The sequence below is a fragment of the Sminthopsis crassicaudata genome, chromosome 1 (assembly GCF_048593235.1).
Source record: "Sminthopsis crassicaudata isolate SCR6 chromosome 1, ASM4859323v1, whole genome shotgun sequence".
Lineage (NCBI taxonomy): Eukaryota > Metazoa > Chordata > Mammalia > Dasyuromorphia > Dasyuridae > Sminthopsis > Sminthopsis crassicaudata.
In genome coordinates this window covers 750,369,189-750,391,918 of record NC_133617.1, presented here as the reverse complement: position 1 = coordinate 750,391,918, position 22,730 = coordinate 750,369,189, and the positions used below count along the sequence as shown (strand labels likewise).

Here is a 22,730-nt window from a genome sequence, read left to right as displayed (position 1 = left end):
CCCAATTTGTTACTTCCCTTCTAATCTTGTTTGCATTAGTATTGTTTGTACTGAAACTTTTTAGTTTGATGTAATCAAAATCTTCTATTTTGTGATCAATAATGATCTCTAGTTCTCCTCTGGTCATAAATTCCTTCCTCCTCCACAAGTCTGAGAGGTAGACTATCCTCTGTTCCTCTAATCTATTTATGATCTCATTCTTTATGCCTAAATCATGGACCCATTTTGATCTTATCTTTGTATATGGTGTTAAGTGTGGATCCATATGTAATTTCTGCCATACTAATTTCCAGTTTTCCCAACAGTTTTTTCCAAATAATGAATTTTTATCCCTAATGTTGGAATCTTTGGGTTTGTCAAAGATTAGATTGCTATAGATGTACCCTTTTTTGTCCTTTGTATCTAATCTGTTCCACTGATCTACCGGTCTATTTCTTAGCCAATACCAAATGGTTTTGGTGACTGCTGCTATATAATATAGCTTTAGATCAGGTACACTTAGACCACCTTCATCTGACTTTTTTTTCATTAGTTCCCTTGCAATTCTCGACCTTTTATTCTTCCATATGAATTTTATTGTTATTTTTCCTAGGTCATTGAAATAGTTTCTTGGGAGTCTGATTGGTATAGCACTAAATAAATAGATTAGTTTGGGGAGTATTGTCATCTTTATTATATTCACTCGGCCTAGAGGAAAGATTTTTTAAAATGCATAGTAGAGAATCTCAGAGAGAAAATCTCAGTAACAACAAAATATATCACTTTGAAAGAGTAGATGGTAATAATGAAGAAGTAAAGGGAAATCTGGAAGAGGTTTAGGAGCATTGCAATATTTGAAAAATCCCAGCCTACAAGGTTACATTGCTCAAAGTCCATTGTTTTCAGTAGCAAAGAATTAAAACCAGTTCAGGGACATCTGTGCTGGAAAAGATATGCAAATATTTCAGATAAGAATAGGAAGAAAACCTTGTCTATGGGAGAGACAGAAAAACACTGAGTTAGGAATAGTTGAACAATCAACTGTAGGTACATGTGTCTACAGAAATGGTGTTCATTTCCACTATATTTGATAAAATGTGAAATACCCATCTCTACCAGTCTCATAAATTGATAAATATGGAATATAAAGTGCTAGGCTGATTTGTATTTTATTAAACAGATATTATTCAATTATCTTGGATGGACTTCGATTCTGTAGAACAGTTTTGGTTTAAGGTCTGGGATACTAAAATCTGTCTTTGCAGATAGAAATAGGAAGTTGTGGGCACAACTTTATGTGTATATACAAGTATAGCAACTGGGCTTAATGGTGTCTTCCCATTCCTGACTCTCCCTCCCACCCCCATGTATAACTGTAGCTACTGGGAAAGAGAGAATCCCCTAGCACCTGTCCATTGTTTGTTCCCTTTTACTTGTGATTTTAGCCCTAAACTCATAGTATAGTACAAATTAAATACAGGTGAAAGGAAGAAATTGTTTAATTTTCAATGTGCTTTTAGTAGCTTAAAACAATGAAGCAGCTATTTATGAACACAAAGTTTAAATCCTAAAAATCTATTGCATACTGCTGAAGCAAGAAGTTTTAACCTGGCATCTGTGAACTTCTTAAAATGTTGAGAACTGTATTTCACTGTAATTATTTCAATTTGTAATCCTATGCTTTTTATTTTATACATTTAAAAACATTATAGTCTTTACCAAATTGCTGCCAAAGGTGTCAGTGACACAAAAGGTTGGGAAATCCTGTTCAAAAAGCTCTCTTGCCCTTGTGCTTCAGCATCCTGTCAGTCCACGAAAATAAAGGCAGGAAACCTAAAAGAGAAACGGAAGGACGTGGGCTCTCAGGAATGGAAAGGACCTTGAAGGGAGGCCAACTAGTTCACTCTCTCACTCACGCAGGAAGTTTTTATTTTTTTTTTTTTTTATTTATTTTTTTATATATATATATATTTTATAATATTATCCCTTGTATTCATTTTTCCAAATTACCCCCCCTCCCTCTATTCCCTCCCCCAGATGACAGGCAATCCCATACATTTTACATGTGTTATAATATAGTCTAGGTACAATACATGTGTGCGAATATCATTTTCTTGTTGCACAATAAACATTAGAATCCGAAGGTATATGCAACCTGGGCAGACAGATATTAGTGCTAACAATTTACATTCCCCTCCCAGTGTTTCTTCTCTGGGTGTAGCTACCTCTGTCCATCATTGATCAACTGGAAGTGAGTTGGATCTTCTTTATGTTGAAGATTTCCACTTCCATCAGAATACATCCCCATACAGTATTGTTGTTGAAGTGTACAGTGATCTTCTGGTTCTGCTTGTTTCACTCAGCATCAGTTGATTTAAGTCTCTCCAGGCCTCTCTATATTCCTCCTGCTGATCATTTCTTACCGAGCAATAATATTCCATAACCTTCATATACCACAATTTACCCAACCATTCTCCAACTGATGGACATCCATTCATCTTCCAGTTTCTAGCTACAACAAAAAGAGCTGCCACAAACATTTTGGCACATATATGTCTCTTTCCGCTCTTTAGTATTTCTTTGGGATATAATCCCAGTAGTAGCGCTGCTGGGTCAAAGGGTATGCACAGTTTGATAACTTTTTGGGCATAATTCCAGATTGCTCTCCAGAATGGCTGGATTCTTTCACAACTCCACCAGCAATGTATTAGTGTCCCAATTTCCCCACATCCCCTCCAACATTTGTCATTATTTGTTCCTGTCATCTTAGCCAATCTGACAGGTGTGTAGTGGTATCTCAGAGTGGTCTTAATTTGCATTTCTCTGATCAGTAGTGATTTGGAACACTCTTTCATGTGAGTGGAAATAGTTTCAATTTCTTCCTCTGAGAATTGTCCTTTGACCATTTATCAATTGGAGAATGGTTCGGTTTCTTATAAATTATGGTCAGTTCTCTATATATTTTGGAAATGAGACCTTTGTCAGAACCTTTGTTTCTAAAAATATTTTCCCAATTTGTTACTTCCCTTCTAATCTTGTTTGCATTAGTATTATTTGTACAGAAACTTTTTAGCTTGATGTAATCAAAATCTTCTATTTTGTGATCAATAATGATCTCTAGTTCTCCTCTGGTCATAAATTTCTTCCTCCTCCACAAGTCTGAGAGGTAGATTATCCTCTGTTCCTCTAATCTATTTATTATCTCCCTCTTTATGCCTAAATCACAGACCCATTTTGATCTTATCTTGGTATATGGTGTTAAGTGTGGATCCATATCTAATTTCTGCCATACTAATTTCCAGTTTTCCCAACAGTTTTTTCCGAATAATGAATTTTTATCCCTAATGTTGGAATCTTTGGGTTTGTCAAAGATTAGATTGCTATAGATGTACCCTTTTTTGTCCTTTGTATCTAATCTGTTCCACTGATCTACCGGTCTATTTCATAGCCAATACCAAATGGTTTTGGTGACTGCTGCTATATAATATAGCTTTAGATCAGGTACACTTAGACCACCTTCCTCTGAGTTTTTTTTCATTAGTTCCCTTGCAATTCTCGACCTTTTATTCTTCCATATGAATTTTGTTGTTATTTTTTCTAGGTCATTAAAATAGTTTCTTGGGAGTCTGATTGGTATAGCACTAAATAAATAGATTAGTTTGGGGAGTATTGTCATCTTTATTATATTCGCTCGGCCTATCCAAGAGCACTGAATGTCTTTCCAATTATTTAAATCTGATTTTATTTTTGTGGCAAGTGTTTTGTAATTTTTCTCATATAATTCCTGACTTTTCTTTGGTAGATGGATTCCCAAATATTTTATACTCTCAACATTTGTTTGGAATGAAATTTCTCTTTGTATCTCTTGCTGTTGCATTTTGTTAGTGATATATAAAAATGCCGAGGATTTATGTGGATTTATTTTGTATCCTGCCACTTTGCTGAAATTTTGAATTATTTCTAGTAGCTTTTTAGCAGAGTCTTTGGGGTTCTCTAAGTATACCATCATGTCATCTGCAAAAAGTGATAGTTTAATTTCCTCATTTCCTACTCTAATTCCTTGAATCTCTTTCTCGGCTCTTATTGCCGAGGCTAGCGTTTCTAGTACTATATTGAATAGTAATGGTGATAGTGGGCAACCTTGTTTCACTCACGCAGGAAGTTTTTAAACAAGACTCCTTCACCATGGCTATCCCAGCTTCTGGGTGAATGTTCCCCGGTTGGCAGGGCCCATGAGTCATTACCCATGAGCCATTACATTCATGAACTACTCTCATGGGCAGAAAGTTCTTTATATTAAGTTCAACTCTATCTCCATGAAACTAGTCTATATTTTTTTCCCCTCCATTGCTGTACAGGATGAGACAAATTATTTTTCTACCAGGTAGATTTTCAAAAGATGATCAACCTAGCCCTTAGCACTGTGCCCAGCACATAGCAGAAGCTTGATAAATATTTGTTCATTTGACTGTGGACAGCTCTCAGGGAATTCATCACACTACTCAACAAAACAGGATTCTGAATTTAAAAAATAAAAGAAATGGGATTAAGAAGGCCAGAAATGAGAAGTATATCACAGCACCCCGACGCCTATCAGAACGGTCTTCAGAAGCATACACTAATTTGGGATAGAAGTCAAAACATCACCCCAAAAGTTCTTGAAGAGAGAGTAGAGAAGAATAGGGGACTGTGGGCAGAGCACCGAACGCATCACTGGGTTTTCTCCAAAACAGGGCAATTGAAATAAAGAATTTTGTAGCATTTTATAAAGTGCTGACAATATGCCAAGAACTGTGCTGAAAGTAACTACAAAAGAGAAGATAGTCTCTGCCCTCATGGAGTTTATATTCTAGCAGGGGAATTCATACAGACAAGGCATATACAACCAAGGGAATACATTGGTTTTCATAGCTTCTAGTAGGGTGAGTGGAATAGGGGAGTTCTGCTTTGAGATCAATACTCAAGTCATGAAATCTTTGATTCTTCAGCAAATATTCTGGTTTTATTCCTAGGCATTTTCAAACCAGATAATTTGAAGCATTTAACTTCACGTTAGCTTTAATGTTTTCTAGAAAAAATGACTGATAATGATTTCCAGCTCTTGATGATCTTATACATTTTCTCTGTTCCTTTCCCGGAGCTATCAACTGCCTATTCCAGTCCACAGTGACTTCATTCCATCACTAGGGCAGACCAAGGTGAATCACCTAAAGTTTCCTGGCCTTGTTTGCTCCCCTTGCCCCAGATAGTATGTGAAAGACCCTGTCCTGAAAAGGAGAGATCTGGCTTTGGTGGAAGAAGTGAGTTATCCCTCCAACCTGGACTAGCCATGTGCTCATGGGTTAGTGTAATCAAATCAAGACATGTCATCAATAAGCATTTATTAAGCACTTACTATATGCCAGCCCATATGTAGAGTGAAAATCCTTGGTCTTGAGGAATTTATCGTTCAGTGTAGGAAACAATGTGCATACAACTATAGATAAACACAATAAGGATCTCAGATGAAAGGCATAATTAAGAAAGCCTTCTTGTGGAAAGTAGTAGAGCTAAAATTTGAAGGAGGCCAAGGGAACCAGAAGGTGAGGAGGGAAAAGAGCTCCAAGAAACAAAGAATGCCGTGTCACTGGATCTCATGTACATGGAGGGGAGTGAGGGGATCCTCCAGTTAGTAGAGAGCCACTGGTATTTATTGAATAGGAGGCAGGGACATCATCAGACTTGTACTTTAGGAAGATTAGTCAGACGGTTGACTGAAGGATGGACTGGAATGGAGAGATAATGTGGCAGAGAAACAACCAGCAGAATAATTGGAATGCATGAGGTGATGATGGCCTACACCAGAATGTGGACAATGTGGATGGAAAGAATGGGTCATAGAACAAAGATGTTACAATGGTCAAAGCAAACTGGGCTAGGAAACAGATTAGATATGGGAGCTGAGGAGGAAAGGATGAAACCTTAGCCAAGAGACTTAGCCATGTGAGGGTATCCTCAACAATGAAAGAGAAGTGAGAAAGGGGGTAGGGTTGGGGGGAACAATAAATCCAGCCTTGGATATGTTGAGTTGAAGATGTCTATGGGACTTCCAGTTTGAGATGTCCAATAGGCAGTTGGAGAAGGAGACTAGAAGTCAGGGAAATGTTAAGACTAAAACATGTTTGAAAGTCATCTGAATAGAAAAGATCATTGAAACCATGGAAGCTGATGAGATCACCAAATGAAAGGACGTGGAGGAAGAAGAAAAGACTGCCTAGAATAGAGCTGATGAAATAGATAAAGATAAGCAAAAGAAATTGGTTAGACAGAAGAACCAGGAGGGAGCAGTGTCATGAAAACCTAGTGAGAAAAGAGGAGAAGAGGGTGAAGGAGAGAAGTTTAAAAAAATTGAGGATTTGATAATTAAGAGATCATCGTAATTTTGGAGAAAGTCATTTCAGTGGAATGATGGGGATGGGGCCAGATTTCAGTTAATTGTGGAGGGTTGATTTGGTTGTGAATGGAATGACAGTAATAGGGAGCAAGGAGCATTCCAACCTCCCCACCTCACCTCTCAACCATTAGGGTGGGAGACCTGGGAGAGAGGTGAGAATAAAAGTTTCATTAGTCCTGGAAAAGACAGCCAAGGAGGTGGAGTGATCAAGCGAGTGCCAGGATCCCCAGAGTGCAAGAAGATAGAAAGACCAAGAAAGAAAGTAAATTTGTTCCCCCAGGAGCCTGTGGGCAGATTTAGAGTACCAGATAACATCAGAAGTGGGATTGGACTTTGGTTGAAAGGGATGGTAATAAGGAAGTGTTTAATGGAGGAAAGGGAGGTGAGTAATTTAACCTTTGCCCCCAGGCAACTCTAAATTAAGAGTCAATACTGAAGAAAAGAAAAGGATCTGGTTTGGGTTCTCTACATAAGAAAATCACAGATTTAGACCAAAGAGAAAAAAATAAATAAATAAAGCAAAGCTAGCAGAGCTCATCAATTCTCCTGAATTTAATGATCTAATTTTGAAATTTGAATATAAATAATAGAATAATTCTTAAAAGGCTGAAGAAATAGACTTGGGATCATTTTCAAAAACTCTTCAACTGCAAGGCTTCTTTACCTAGGCATTGGGAGCTTCTGAAAACATTTTTTGAAAACTGAATTTCAATATAATTGGTTTTCTTTGTAACCTATGATTTCATGCCTTTAAAAGCATTTGGAGAATTAAGCATAGATTAGATTACTTTAAGGAATTGAGGCTGGAGTCTGTGAGGGACTGGGGACTAGGATCCTCTTCCAGCTGTGCTTCCAAAGACTGGGAGTGATGATCAGGAGCCGGTCAGTTTGAGATAGCCAGCCTAAGTCCCTCCCCACAAATCTCCCTCAGTGCTCCTTGCTTGTTTAGCCATTTCCCCTTCTTTTTCCTTTCCAGGCTCCACTGTATTTGATTCTTATTTCAAAAAACAAATTACAGGCAACTGTGAAGTGGCCAGTCCTCAGAGAACTGGACCTGGAGTTAAGAAGACCTGAATTCAAATTCAGCCTCCAACACTTACTCTGTGACTCTGGACAAGTCACTTAACCTCTGCTACCTCAGTTTCCCTAATTGTAAAATAGGGAGCACCCACCTTGCAGGGTTGTTGTGAGGATCAAATAAAATAATATTTATAAAGCACTTGGCCCAATGTCTGGCACATAATGGGTGCCACAGAAATGCTTATTCTTTCCCTTCCTTATGAAGTAAAATCAGATTAATTAATTGATAACAAAAATTAGTTTTGATGTTTTTGATGAAATTAATGTTTCCAAATTCAGCTGAAGTCCAATCAGTGAGCATTTATTAAGCACCTACTATGTACTAGGTACTATTCTAGGCTCTGGGAACCCAAAGACCAAAATCAAAACGAACTCCAAAGAAAACTACTTTGATAATGAGATATTAAGAACAAGACCAAAAAGGAAGTCAAACCTCTCTCCCTTCCCCAGTCAGTAAATGAAGGCCAAGCTTTTTCTAGTTCCAGACTCTAGAAGCAGAAATCGCCTGGACCGCCCAAGATAAGCAAGGTGTGGCCATATGGACTGCTGGAGGAACCAGGGAGCTTCCTACTCTGGGGAGAAGCAAACTGTGCTAGGGAAGGAAATAGGAAATAGAAACAAAGCAAAGATAAAGGGCTTTGGGTGGGAGTGAGAGGGGCAGAGGAGAAAGCATCCAAAAAGGCCTTGGGGAGAGGATGGTAGAGGGTGGAATGCTGGGTATGGCAAACATCCAGCTGCTGGTCTGGCTGGGATGGAAAGACCTGAAGGGTGGGGGGAGGGAAGGGATCTACACTGAGGCTGGAGAGCTGGCCTGGAACCCGGAACAGCAGCAACCAGCAGGGTCTGCAATGGATCCTAGAGCCAAGGGAAAGCCCCCCGAGCAGAGCTGGGCTTCCCCAAAATCATTGTGGAAGATAGATTGAAATGTAGGAGCTCGAGGTGGGAGGAACAAGAGGCACTGCAGCAATAGTGCAGGGCTGAAGTGATTTCTGAGCAGACACAAGGGCATGGAGGGAGTCTGGAGAGGAGGCAGTGAGTCAAGGAGACTCAGAAACTGGTGCTGGATGGTGAGGGAGAATGAGCCCTGAAATGTCTGCAAGGTCGGGGGTCCTCCCTGTGACCCAGGCCCATCTCCCTCTTATTCAATTGTGACTTTGCCCACACACACTGGCAGACAGATGAGGAAGGGCCATCATCCCGCTCCCTGAGTGCCACCGTCTAGACAGCAAGCTTTGGGGTGGATTGTCAGCCCACCTCCTCTGAGTGGCTGTGGATTAGTGCTCATGTCATCCCTTGGGGACATCACCATCCGCTGGGAAACTGCAGAACCCCTGGGTCCTTGTTGATATTTTAGACTTTGATGTTGATAAGAAGGGGAATCACTGCATAAATTGGAGGCTCAAGAATCATGCTTTGCAAACTCAGTCCTGTATAAATATGAGTTATCGTCATTATTACAACTAACATTTGCATAATGCTCCAAGGTTTACAAAAATTTTGCATATATTATTTCATTTGATTCTCAAAACAATTCTGGGAGGTAGGTATTCCTATTATTCCGATTTTACAGAGGAAGAAACTGAGGCTAAGAGGTTAAATAACTTATCCAGGAAGCAGGTCTTCCGGATTCCTCATCTAGCCCTTAAAGCATTTTGTCACCCATTTTGTTCTGAAACCTAGGATTTCATCCTCCTGGTGAGAAAACTCTCTGTCTCAAGGCTGATCAGTCTCTATATTCTAATGGAAGAAGATGCATATAAAAGGAGCAGAAAAGGGGAAGAAGTGAGGGCTAGGAAGAGATGAAGATCCCGGGGTCAGGGCATGGGAGAGAAAGTTGGGAGAATCTGGAAGGTGGCCTAGAGAGTAATGATAGCCTGGGTGATCTGACTGGCCACCTGTAAGGTGGAGGGAGTGGAACCCCTCGGGGCTGGAATGATGTCCAGATGTAAGGGGTTTCTTTGACATGTCAGAGAAGCTCTAGAAAAGTCAGGGAGATAGCTGCAGAGGATTGAAGATGGTGGGGGTAGTGGAGGTCTTTCTTGTCTAGACTTTAAGAGCGCATCTGGGGTTTTCTAGGCAAAGGTACGGGATGGTTCGCCATTTCTTCTGGGTCCAAATCTCGGATCCCATAATCCTGTCCAGAGAACAGACTCCATCTAACCTCCAAAAAGGAAAGACAACAGGAATCCATGTTTCTGCAGGATTTTAAAATTGGACTTTGCAAAGAAGGGAAAGGGATCTGTATGTGCCAAGATGTTTGTGGTAGCCCTTTTCATAGTGGCTAGAAGCTGGAAGATGAATGGATGTCCATCAATTGGAGAATGGTTGGGTAAATTATGGTATATGAAGGTTATGGAATATTATTGCTCTGTAAGAAATGACCAGCAGGAGGAATACAGAGAGGCCTGGAGAGACTTACATGAACTGATGCTGAGTGAAACGAGCAGAACCAGGAGATCGTCGTACATTTCAACAATGATACTGTAAGAGGATGTATTCTGATGGAAGTGGAAATCTTCAACATAGAGAAGAGCTAATCCAATTCCAAGTGATCAATGATGGACAGAATCGGCTACAACCAGAAAAGGAACACTGGGAAATGAATGTAAACTGTGAGCATTTTTGTTTGGTTGGTTTTCTTCCCAGATTATTTTTACCTTCGGAATACAATTCTTCCTTTGCAACAACAACAACAACAAAATTCCGTTCTGCACATATATATTGTACCTAGGATATACTATATGGGAATGCTTGCCATCTAGGAGAGGGGGTGGAGGGAAGGAGGGGGAAAATTCGAATAGAAGGGAGTAGAAGGGATAATGTAAAAAAAAAAATTACCTATGCATATGTCCTGCCAAAAAAAAAGTTATAATTATAAAATTAATTTTTAAAAACTTTAAAAAAAATTGGACTTTGCACACATCCACTTGCTCCTCAGGACAATCTATAATCAGCTCCACTTTGCAGAGGAACAGACTGAGGATCAGCTAAGTTAAGGGGCACAAAGCTACCAAGAGTCCATTATTTGAAGCCAGGTCTTCCTGACTCTGAGTCTAGCCCTGGATCCTCTACAATGACAAAGGTGATCAAAGACAGCATGAGAGGATTTGCTCTAAAGGTGTCTCTGCTCACCTTGCAATAGGGAACCTTAAGAGTATCCAGGGCAATAGTTGGAGCGCCAAGGAGGCTTGCCATTGAATGTCTTTGCTTGTCAGCCTTCCTTTTCAGCTCCCTTTTCTAGCCTCTTCACTACTGCCATTCCCACTCCCTAGCAGGTAGGATACCTTGGCTCACCTAATTTGCCATTTCTTTCCCTAATTCCAGGGAAGCAACTCTTTTACCGCAGACTCTGGGCCCCCCTTTTCTTCCTCAGACTATGCTGATTAGAAGGGGGCCTGGGAACTCTTTGTTGTCTTCCTCTTCTGGGGTTCCAGGGATTAAATTAAGAAGACTCTCAGCTGGTCTTTGATGTTAGAACGAGCAAAAAAAACCCCACTTCTCTCCTAATGTTTCTTTTTGTCTTTAGGAATGAAAGAAGGAAAATCTTTTCCTTCTAAGGTCATCAGTCTTTGTCTGCCAACGGTTCTCTTGGACCATCCATCATTCCCCATTCTGACATCTGTTCCTCAGGATATTGCTGCTGTTGGATAGAGCTAAGAACAGAATCAATGTGAACGAGAAGCTAGGAATGACCCAAACCCTCTTCTCAGGGAACTCCTGATACAACGATCAAGATAACAAGAGATAGAGTGAGAATGTGCAAGCGTTCCAGAAAGGTGCCTTAAGAGGTTTGAAATGACAGACTTGGGCCTTCAGGGAAGAGAGTGGCAGTGTCAGGAACAGGAACAGAGACATTAGGGCAAGGGAAGGATGGAAAGGTGATAGGAAGGGGGAGTTTGAGGTTGGTTTGTTTTTTCACTTCCTAAAATTCATCCCTTATTTCCTTAAATACTCCATATTCATGATTTCTTAGGGAGAAGTAATTTTTCATTGGGAGCCACCCAAGGGCGACTGTCATTCTCCAGGAAGGAAATATGCCACTCCTGGGAAATCCATTTTTAGTTTGATATGGACTTGATGCATGGAGAGAGGGGACAGAGACAGGCTGGTCCTGGGAAGCCTGGAGCAAAATGTGTGTGAGAGATGATTGCTATTCCCCCTTTTTTTGGAGGGGGTGTTTTCAGAGTTAGTGGAAGGAGAATAATGGCATACTGGAGAGCAGTGGCCAAGAGGGGGTCACCCTTTTTTAGACCACAAGGAGAAAGGGAAGATAATGAGGACTGCCAGGGAGATAGCAACACTATTTTGAAGATTGTTTTAATTTTGTATAACCCAATTTCTGTGTAAATTACTGGTTGATAAAAATTTGATCCCTCTTTATATTTTGAAAGACATAATGTTCTTTAGTTTTGTTAATGATTTTTTAATCATTTAGATTATTAAACAATCTGGAATATATTGTGATATATGATATGAGGTGCTGGTTTGCTCTCACTTTTGACTAAATTATTACCCAGTTTTCCCAATAGTTTTTGTTGATTGATCAGTGCTTTTCCAAGTATGAATATGAGTCTAAACTTAGAACCCTAGTCTTATGAGTGAAACTGGTTCTAGTTCATGATTACCCAATCTGTCGACCAATCTGTCTTATGTTTTTATCTAGTATCAATTTGGAAAATTACTGTTTTCCAGTCCTGTTTGTAGTAGCAAATACTTGGAAACAAAATAGTTGCCCATTGATTGAGGGCTGGTTAATGGAAGTGGTGTTAAGTATTATCACTGAGTTGTAGAAAACTATGAATGTGAAAAATAAAGAAAAGCATGGTAAGATACACACACACACACACACACACACACACACACACACACACACACATATAAGTTGATGCCAAAAATTGATCCAGAAAAGCAATAATACTATGAATCTAATCACGTATATGGAAAGAATAACAATTTTTAAAAATCAGTGTGTGTTAAAAAAAATCCAAAATAAATAAAAACTAATCATTGTGCAGTAATGATCACCTGGTCCTGCACAAGAGTTGAGAAAATCACTGTTTTTTGGTGGGAAACTATCAGAGTCAATTAATTTGTTGATTAGATTTACTGATATGTTTTATTTTTCTTTTCTGTCTTTGTTTCATTATAAAGGGTGAGGAGGGGGAGAAATATATTTAGAATTGAAGATGATATGAAAAAAGATATCAAAACTTTTTTTAAGTTAAGGGAAAAATATTTCACTAGAAATTCTGATAGAAATGCTCCATTTTTTCTCTCATTGTTGCCAGTTTTATCTATGATTACATTTTAAATCACAGGGTTTAATTCATCCTCATGTCAAACTTTTTACATATTTATTTTCACCTGGCTGTGGGCAGGATAGCAGCAGATCCTGGAGCAGCTTCAATTAACTTCCTTGTCTCCAAACCAACAACCAGGGCTTTTGTGAGCACAGATGCTATAGAACAGACATAGGGTAGTTTGAGTTAATTTTGCCTATACCTATAGGCAAACTCTGATCAGATCTGATCTGAAACTCTGATCAGAAACTGGAATATCTTGTTTGAGGAACAGCTGGAAGTGTCACTGTATGGGAGTATATATGTGTGTGATAAAGATGGGGGTGCGGGTGTATTGTGTGTGTAAAACATAAAAAGGCTGAAAAGGTAGGAGGGATCAGTTGTGAAAGGCTTTGAATATCAGAAGATTTTATATTTGATTCTGGGAAATGAGAGTGAAATACTGGTGCTTATTGAATAATCAAGGAATATGGTTAGATCTACACTTTAGGATGATTAAATTAACAACTGAGTAAGAGGTAGACTGGAATAGGGAGAGAATCTGCCAGGAGGTTGGTGCCGTAGTGCAGGTGTGAAGGGTGAGGGTCTGCATCAGAAAGTGGAGAAGACCCATGTGAGAAGTTAGGAAGATAAAGCTGACAGGTTCTGGCAACAGATGGGAGAGGGGATACAAGAGCGAGGAGTCCAGGATGACACCCAGGTTTGCATCCTGAAAGACTGAGACTGTGGTGGTATCTTCAGTAGTAATAAGGAACTTCAGAGAAGAGGAGATCTGGCTGGGGGGTTCCATGGAAATGAGTTCCATTTTGGACATGTTTACTTTAAGATGTCCATGGGACATCCAGTTTGTTAAATCTACTAGGCAGAATGAGTCTGAAGGTTAGGGCTGGATAAACAGATCAATCAGTATAGAGACAACGGGAACTTGGGAACCAAGTGAAATTGTATGGAAGAGAGCCCAGGAGGATACCTTACTTTTAGCATGAGTGACCTTGATATAGATCCAGTAAAGGAGGCCAAGAAAGAATGATCAGACAGGTAGGAGGAGAACCCTGATAGACGAGTGAAATAATTGGCTTGATCCTAGATAATTTTTGTATTGTTCCTATTTACAGTTGATTGATTCGTCCTATATTTGCCCAAGTCAGTTAGTTCACAAATTCAGCTGACCAAATTATCCCCAGGTTAATACACCCATGATCAATTTTTAGGATTTAGACCAGGAATGCAGGACTAGTTCAATATTAGTAAAACTATTAGCATAATTGATTATATAAATGACCAAACTAACAAAAATCATATGATTAATCTCAATAGAGGCAGGAAAAAGCATTTGACAAAATCTAAGACCCATTCCCATTAAAAACACTAAAGAGTACAGGAAGAAATGGAGTTTTCCTTTAAATGATCAATAGCATTTATTTAAAGCCATCAGCAAGCATTAGATGTAATGGGGATAAACTGGAACCATTTCCAATAAGATCAGGAGTGAAACAAGGTTGCCCACTATCACCATTACTATTCAATATTGTATTAGAAATGCTAACTTTGGCAATGAGAAGAAAAAGAGATTAAAGGAATTAGAGTAGGTAATGAGGAAACCAAATTATCACTCTTTGCAGATGGTACTAAAAATACTTAAAGAATGCTGGAGAATCAATTAAAAAACTAGTAGAAATAATTCACTTTAGTAAAGTTGCAGGATATAAAATAAATCCACATAAATCATCAACATTTTTACATATTACCAACAAAGTCCAACAGCCAATACTGAATCCACCGACTAGCACGTTACGCAACAGTGGAAAGCTGAGGAAATTAGCTTAATTCATCCTCAACTGAACCCATCTGGGATGAAATTATCAGGGACTAGAAATTAAACGTTGCATATTTATCTCTGTAGCCAATTTTTCTGCAGTTTGCCTGATTTCTATAACTTGCTAATGTGTATTTTATGCCTCTGAAGCAGTGCTTTCTATTGGGTAAGGAAGAATCATTGAAAAGTCATTGAGAGTGGGGGGGGGCGGAAGAGACAAGGTATTTACAAAGGATTTTCCATCCCTTTTCCTCTTTTAAACACTTTGGGGACCTTTTCCTAGCGTGAGCCTTTGAGATATTACAGAGGGCTTTGGTTCTGCATGGCCCAGCCTCCATTCTCATCTGCCTTTGCCACTTATACCACCAGACTTGATTAACTTGCCCACAACTTCCTCTTTGGAGACTCCCCTCATTTCTCACTTGTCTGTAACTTGGAGGATACAGCTGCTGAGCTGATTTGTAAAAGGCAGGCACATTTGCCGCTCTCTGAATCTTAGCTCACAAGGGTAACTTCCAGGGCCCAGAGTGTGTCTGGGAAAGCCCTCCACCAGATCTTTTGAATGAGTGATAGGTCATCTATTGCAGGTCACTCACTTTTTTGGCTTTTTCTACATTGTTCCAGAACTTCCTCTTTGGCAATGACAGCCCACTGAACAGGATCAGCTGCAGAACCTTAGGAGAGGAAGAGATTGGAAAATCCCCCAAAGATCTGAGAAAACTGGTCACTCCTGCATGATTTACTCCTGCTCAAGTTAACCCATTTTTCTTGGTTTAGGACAGGGTGCCAAAATCATGGGACTGCAGGTGAAAAATCATAGGAGGGTCATTTGAACAAACCCCCAGTATTTGGCTCTAAATGAACCTCATGCCAGTTGAATCCTAAATCCTAAATAAAATAGTAATCTATCTCACCAAAAAAATTTAAATGATCTAGAAAATGTATGCTTTGACTTCTTGATATCAAATCAAAAACAAAAGTGAAATAAAAAGCCTACATGCTTAAATTCCTTCTGGAACTTAGGTAGCAGAGTTCAGATCCTTCCCAGGGAGATGAGCTGATTACATTGATCAGGGAACTCCCCCAATCAACATCTTGCACATATAGATGATTAATAAAAGCTAAGTGCTCAGTGAACTGGTCCAGCTTAGGTTCTGGTAAGCCTGTTAACATACACAGTGTTAAAGACCCTGATTCCCCCACTCCGTTTCCTTCTTCATTACTGTCAGTGTTTCCTTTGCACCCTAAGAATTTCAATCTTAGGAGCTTCCCATCCTTGATAGATGGTATAATTTACCCCTTAGTAATTTTAGACCAAGGGGTTCTAACCATCCTTTCCCTGAAACTACTGTAACTTCCTCTTTAGTAGTCTAGGCAGTATGTCTGACTGTTCAGGTGCTAAGATGTGGTGTTCACTTCTCCTCCAGCTTCCTCAGTTTCTATCCCAATGACCAGTTCCTCTTTGCCACTCAGAATCAGTTCTTGAATTACAGTTCCCCTCATGATTTCCATTATTATTATTTTTAATGACTTAATAAAATAAAAGTCACATCATTCATATTTAGAGAACTTTTGTGTCTGTGCTGGAAGACTGAAATCTTCCAATATGAAAAATGGAGCCTTCTTCATGATAGCCTTTTTTCCCCATTTGATTTCAATACAGCTGAACTCTTTGTCAGTTTGATCTAATGTTGAATTGTCAAGATTCGGAGCTGGGGATGCAGTTTGGATGGCTACCGTTAGTTTGCCAGGACATTAAAACAAACATTTATTAAATACCCAACTTGGGTAGACCATTGGGGAAGATGAATTATTTAAATAAGAAACGATCTCTGCCTGATGATTTAGTAGGGAGATGGTATCAACAGAGAATTGGATTCAGAACAGAATTTATATGGCACTCCACCTCCCAATCACCCTCGTGCTAACTTCCCTGCTTGTGTGGAGTCCCAGCCAGATCCACAAATTCAGGGTCCTTTAAATTCAAATTTACTTGGAAAGTCTTGTTGATCTTCTCTCCACAATATCCCTCTCCTCTGTCCCCCTTTAGCCTTTATTTTCTCCTGCTTGGATTACTGAAGTAAGCTCCATTCTAAAGCAAGGATGTATGACTCTGTCCTGTGAAAGAAACCATAGCAACTCCTTGCTGCAGCTGGGTGAAAAGTGAAGTTCTTCCCCTGGAGTTCACCTCCCTTGCCAGCCTCTCCCCTGGTCATGGCCCTTTGTGCAGATGGCACTTCTGTCACACTGGGCTCCAAGATATTCACCGCATGAATTCTTCCTCTCCCATCTTTGCCCCGAAGGCTCTCCCTTCTCACCTTCTGCTCCCAGAATCCTTGCCCACCTTCAAGGCTCTTCTCTGCCTTTTGCAGAAGTCTTCTCTGATCTCCCCCTTGTAATGCTGAGGTCTTGCTTTTTTGGTTTTTTCATAGTTTTTTGTTTACTTATTTGTTTGCTTATTATATATGCATATGTATTATTATATTTTTGCATATTATATATTGCATATGAAGTATAAATTCTTTGAAGGCAGGGACCGATTCTGGTTTTTCTTACCTAGCTCAGTACTTGGCACAAGGCAGGTGCTTAATACTTATTGAATGAAGAGCATTATGCAATGATTACATTAGAGAATGAATAAATCAGGGGAAAGGTCTGGTGGGAAGTGGTGACATCTCAACTGTGGTTCACATGATGGGTATGTGAGGGGGAGGGAGGGCAAGTCCCACAGAGGGAAAAGCTCAAGGAAACAAAGGTGGCTTAATTTTACTGGAGTGTAGCATCCTTGGAGGGGAGGAATCCGAGACAAGTTTGGAACAGTACCGAACAGTACCAAAGTGTCAAATTGGTTTGACTTTTTTTTTTTTAATTTGGATGGGGGAAAAATATATTTTTATTTTAACAACCTTGAACTGAAGTTGAGCTTTTCTTTAAATTATTTAAAAATATCATTCTGATGTAGAAATATGTTTTACGTGATTGCACCTAGATAACTCATATCAAATTGTTTACTGTCTTAGAAAAGGGGGAGGGGAGAGAAGAAGGGAGGAAATTTGGAACCTGATTTTTTAAAGAATGAATGTTAAAAATTATCTTTATGTGTAAATGGAAAAACAAAATAATTTTAATATTTCAAAAGAACAAAAATACTATTCTCCGGACAAGGACCTATGTTGTTTGTGTTGTTTGCCCTCCTTCTCAAAGAGGACCATGAGACGGGGAGGTGACGCCGTGACACATGAGTGAATTGGATTTCAGTGAGGGAGGGCTGGGCAAGGCCACCAAATCCACCTAAGTGAAAACCACGGTCAGAGGCCTCCCAAGCTCTGCGCTATCTCCACGATGTGCAGTGCCTTGCCCACTGGGTTCCAATCTAGCCCCTGACTCTTGGGTTCCTCCCTGTGCCTCCATTTCTGCATCTATAAAATAAAAAAGGCCCTGAGGTGCCTTTCAGACTGGAAGAGGGGAGAGAGGGACATGATAGATTTTTAATAAACGTTTTTTGAACTGAATTGAATTGCCATGGGTTTAATCTGGTGCTGGCATCTGGTGGGAGGGGAGTCCCAGGGTATGCGCCAGGCAGCCAGCAGGCAGGGGAGGAGAGAGCCAGAGAAGAAGGGATTTTTCTATTTCTCCAGCGTTTCACTCACATCATGCACTGCTTACAGTAGGCACTAAAAAAATGTTTCTTTAATTGGAGCAGTACTCAGTAAGGAACCCGCTTGGGTTGATTCCAGAACTTTAATGATAGGAATGGGCTGGATCTCCTGGAACTAAGGTCTTTTGTCATTTGTTTTCACCGGCTTTAGATGGTTATCATTCACTTCCTTCCACACTACTCTAGATTCAAGCAGGAGTGGGCAGCAGAGGACATAGCTCTGCCATAAGCCTGGAAGCCCCTTGAGGGCAGGGGCCGGGCTTTGTCCCTCTTTGTACCCCTAGTACCCAGCACAGGAAAACCACATACAGCAGTGGTCTTGAGTAACCGGGTGCAGTTGGCAGGGACGGACTGCGGTGTTGATGGAATCGCTCCCTGTGTGGACAGCAGGGAATGGCGCTGACAGGGGTCAGTTCAGCCTCATGGTTCCACTCTCTGTGAGGTCATGGGGCAGCCCCACCTTGTTATGTCCGAAATCCGAGTTATGTTAAAGCTCCCTTACGCCATCGTGGTGAGCCCCTTTTGGATCAATCCACCACAAAGCTCTGCCTCCGTGTCTTTCCCCATTCTCCTCTCCTGCCTCTTTATGTCTTTCTCCTTTTATAGCTAAATAAGTCTTTTAAAAGGGGGTTAAACTACATAGAATTCCCAATCCCTCTATTTTTGTCTGCCTGCATTTTGGATTTCCTTCACAGGCTAATTGTACACTGTTCCAAAGTCCGATTCTTTTTGTACAGCAAAATAACTGTATGGACATGCATACATATATTGCATTTAATTTATACTTTAACATATGTAACATGTATGGGTCCTACCTGACATCTGGGGAAAGGGGTAGGGGGAAGGAGGGGAAAAGTTGGAACAAAAGGTTTGGCAATTGTCAGTGCTGAAAAATAACCCATGCATGCTTCTGGTAAATAAAAACTATAATTTAAAAAAAAAAAAAAAGGGGTGGGGGTGTGTTAAACTCCCCTATAGATTTAGCTTGCCACCTAAGGGCAGACTCTAACCTCAGAGTGTTCCCTTTCTCCTAGATAATTGTAAATTCCTGGGGAACTTCTTATCTTTTCCATCATTGATTGTTGATAACTAGATACTCTCCCAACTCTATTTTCTATTTCTCACTCCTGGTATCTGCTGTATCTCTTATTTTTGCCCGTAACCTCTTCTCCTAAATAAACCTAGATTTTGCCAAAGAGAATGGCCCTGGGAATTCTTCCCCTGAGTGCACCCCAACATTTGGGGCTGAACCCCAAACACATCAGTAGCAGTTTAATGAATGTAAGTCTCAAACAGCCACGACAGAGGAAGAAAATGGGCTTCAGTTTCTTAGACGAAACCCTCCCGTTCTCTGGGTCTTCATTTCTTCATTATTCATTGACAGAATAAGGGAGCTGGACTCGGGTTCCAATCTCTCCTCTGTAGTCTTAGACCACTCGTCAATCTCAGGTTCCTCATCTGTGGAAGGAGAATTTAGACTTCTAGATGACTCTGGAGTCCCTTCTAGATCTACAGTCTGGTGACCTACTTCATATCAATATTTAAAAGAGCGGTTTATGCTTAATTTTATTTCCTGCTATTTAGTATTCAGTATAATTGAAGAGATTTTTCAGGACCTGGCTTGAATCCTGCTGCTGTCCTGTCACGGACTACCTAGGGGGCTTGGGCAAGTTCCCTGGTCTCGGTTTCCTTAGGGAAATTTAACCTCAGGGATTTGCCATAAGCCGGGTTTCTTACTGGATTCAGGAAGGCAAGGCTGCCCATGACTCCCGGGAGGCTGAGACTGACGCTAAAGTGGTTCCCAGAAGAGCCGGTCCCTGTTGGCTTCAGGGACTAATTCCGTCAATACTTCAGTCTTTCTCTGCTAACCCCACTGGTTCCCCTGGGCCTCATCCATACTTTTGGGGTGACAGCTGTTTTCAGACCCCGTGTTTAGCAAATAGCCCCGTGTGTGTTTGGGAACTCATTTAACCTGTCCAGCATGTGGTCTTTGAGGTCCCGACTGAGCTGCAAGCCGTAACAAGGGGAGAGTGACCAGGGCGAGCTGTAACAAGACCTGACAGGGACCCGGGACCAGAACACGATCCTCACTGTGTCCACCACATAGCCTTGGTGCTGGGGGGAGCCTGAGCCCTGGGACCCAGGCCCAAGGTTGGAACTGTTTGCTCAGCATAATGCAAATCCCTAATGAGATGTGACAAGGCTTTGCAGCTCCTCCTCCTCCTCCTATTTCTAGAAGTACCATGGGACTTGGGGGGGGGGTGACTTTATAGGATCAACTGAAAGTCCGCCCCAGACTGCATGGGGGGGCGCAGCTGAGTGGGCCACAAGATCCTCATGCTGGCAGCACAGCCCGGCCTTATGAATGGAGGCTGAGGCCCTAATGAGGCCGGGGACAGTCCCCTTATATATAGTCCTGGTCTGAACACATGGATGGCACTGGCTGGTCCCGGTTCTTCTAGGACGGAAGGACATTGAGGAACCAGGTGTTTCCAAGGGATGTTGGTGTGTGTGTGTGTGTGTGTGTGTGTGTGTGTGTGTGTGTGTGAGAGAGAGAGAGAGAGAGAGAGAGAGAGAGAGAGAGAGAGAGAGAGAGAGAGAGAGACAGAGGGAGACAGAGACAGAGAGAGAAACAGAGAGAGACAGAAAGAGAGACAGAGAGACAGAGAGAGAGACAGAGAAAGAGAGAAAGGAAAAGAGAGAGAGAAACAGAGAGAGACAGAGAGAGACAGAGAGACAGAGAGACAGAGACAGAGAGACAGAGAGAGACAGAGACACAGAGACAGAGACAGAGAGAGAGACAGAGAGAGACAGAGAGACAGAGAGAGAGACACAGAGAGAGACAGAGAGAGAGACAGAGAGAGAGAAAGAGAGACAGAGAGAGAGACAGAGAGACAGAGAGAGAGACAGAGAGAGAGAGACAGAGAGAGACAGAGAGAGAGAAAGAGACACAGAGACAGAGACAGAGACAGAGAGACAGAGAGAGACAGAGAGAGAGAGAGAGAGAGACAGAAAGAGAGACAGAGAGACAGACAGAGAGACAGAGACAGAGAGACAGAGAGAGACAGAGACAGAGAGAGAGACAGAGAGAGACAGAGACAGAGAGAGAGAGACAGAGAGAGACAGAGAGAGACAGAGAGAGAGATACAGAGAGAGAGAGAAACAGAGAGAGACAGAGAGACAGAGAGACAGAGAAATGAAAAGGGAAGGAAGAAAGAGGCTGATTGATAGAGGAAAAAAAGAGAGAGAAAGAGTAGAAGGAAAGGAGAGAAAGAGAAGACAGGGGAACAGGGGGGCAGAATGGGTCAGGGTGGAGGAGAGGTGGGTCCGGGGAGGAACTTGGGGAGAGGGGGACGGGACCAGGCTCAGTGGGGTCACCCCGGGAGCGTGGGTCACCAAAGCGGGGGCAGAGGAGGCTGCCAGTGGCCGGAGGCCAGACTGGAGGATTTCACTTCCTCCATAACAAGCTCCTGGGACTTAAGGAAGAGTTATCAAATCTATTCTCCGCCGACCAGAGAAGTGCTCCCTTCGCCCCTGGAAGGGGGCCAGCTTGGCTCCTGGGCGCGGACGGCAGGCTTGCTACATGTTAAGGAGGGAGTGATGGAGGGGGGGTTGTCTTTCCCATAAATCCCATAAATAAGGTGCCTAAACCTCCCCAAGGAGATAAAAATAGGTCTCCATTATGAGAAAAATGGGTAACCAGAGAGCCTCTCCCTGTGATGTGGGCTACTCCCCTCACGGTCCGCTGACAAAGGTCACCGCCCATCCCTGCCTTCTCCTGGGGAGCTAGTCAATATTTAACCGCTGGCTCACGGGAGGCCGAGGGGGAGATAACAATTAAGCAGCACAGACACACTGTAACCTGAGTGTGCATGAACATTTCTCCACCGCTTTAAGTCCACACAAGCCACAAGGGGCACCAAGTCCTGATTCGGGGAGTCTGCCGCATTGTGGGGTGCAGGCCTCAGCTCTGAGAGCCATCTGGAGCTGGCTCTGGAAGCCAGGCTCCTCCCCGTGGGAAGCCGGGCTCCTCCCCCCGCCCCCCCCTGGGAAGCCGGGCTCCTCCCCGTGGGAAGCCGGGCTCCTCCCCGTCGGAAGCCGGGCTCCTCCCCGTGGGAAGCCGGCCCCCTCACAGATCCTGCAAAGCGGCTTCCCTTGCGCAGGGCCCTTCTCTTTCCACTGCAAGGACCTGCTGGCCCAGGGAGCGCCAGTGCTCCGCCTTCCCTGGCCAGCTCTAACATCTGCTTCTGAGCGCCTTAAAAACTCATTAAATCTTTTGAATGATTAAATTTTGTCATTAATTATTCAAATAAATAGTAAGTTCATTTATTTTTAAAAGTTTTATTTTTTCCGATTACACGTAAAGATCGTTCTCCACGTTTTTCTCCCTCCCTCCCCAAGACCACGAGCAATCTGATAGCCGAGGCCCCGTGCAATCCTATTTCCAGAACAAACCAGAGCAAA

At 41.7% G+C, this 22,730-nt stretch overlaps 1 long non-coding RNA gene across 1 annotated transcript; it reads right to left on the bottom strand.

Annotated features, from left to right (window-relative positions):
• Positions 1-614: 614 nt before the first annotated feature.
• LOC141555934 (uncharacterized) lies at positions 615-22,233 on the bottom strand. Its single transcript, XR_012486391.1, has 3 exons — positions 22,123-22,233; positions 12,857-12,950; positions 615-1,812 (listed from the first exon to the last, which is right to left on the bottom strand). It is a non-coding gene; the product is annotated as an uncharacterized LOC141555934 (long non-coding RNA).
• Positions 22,234-22,730: the final 497 nt, after the last annotated feature.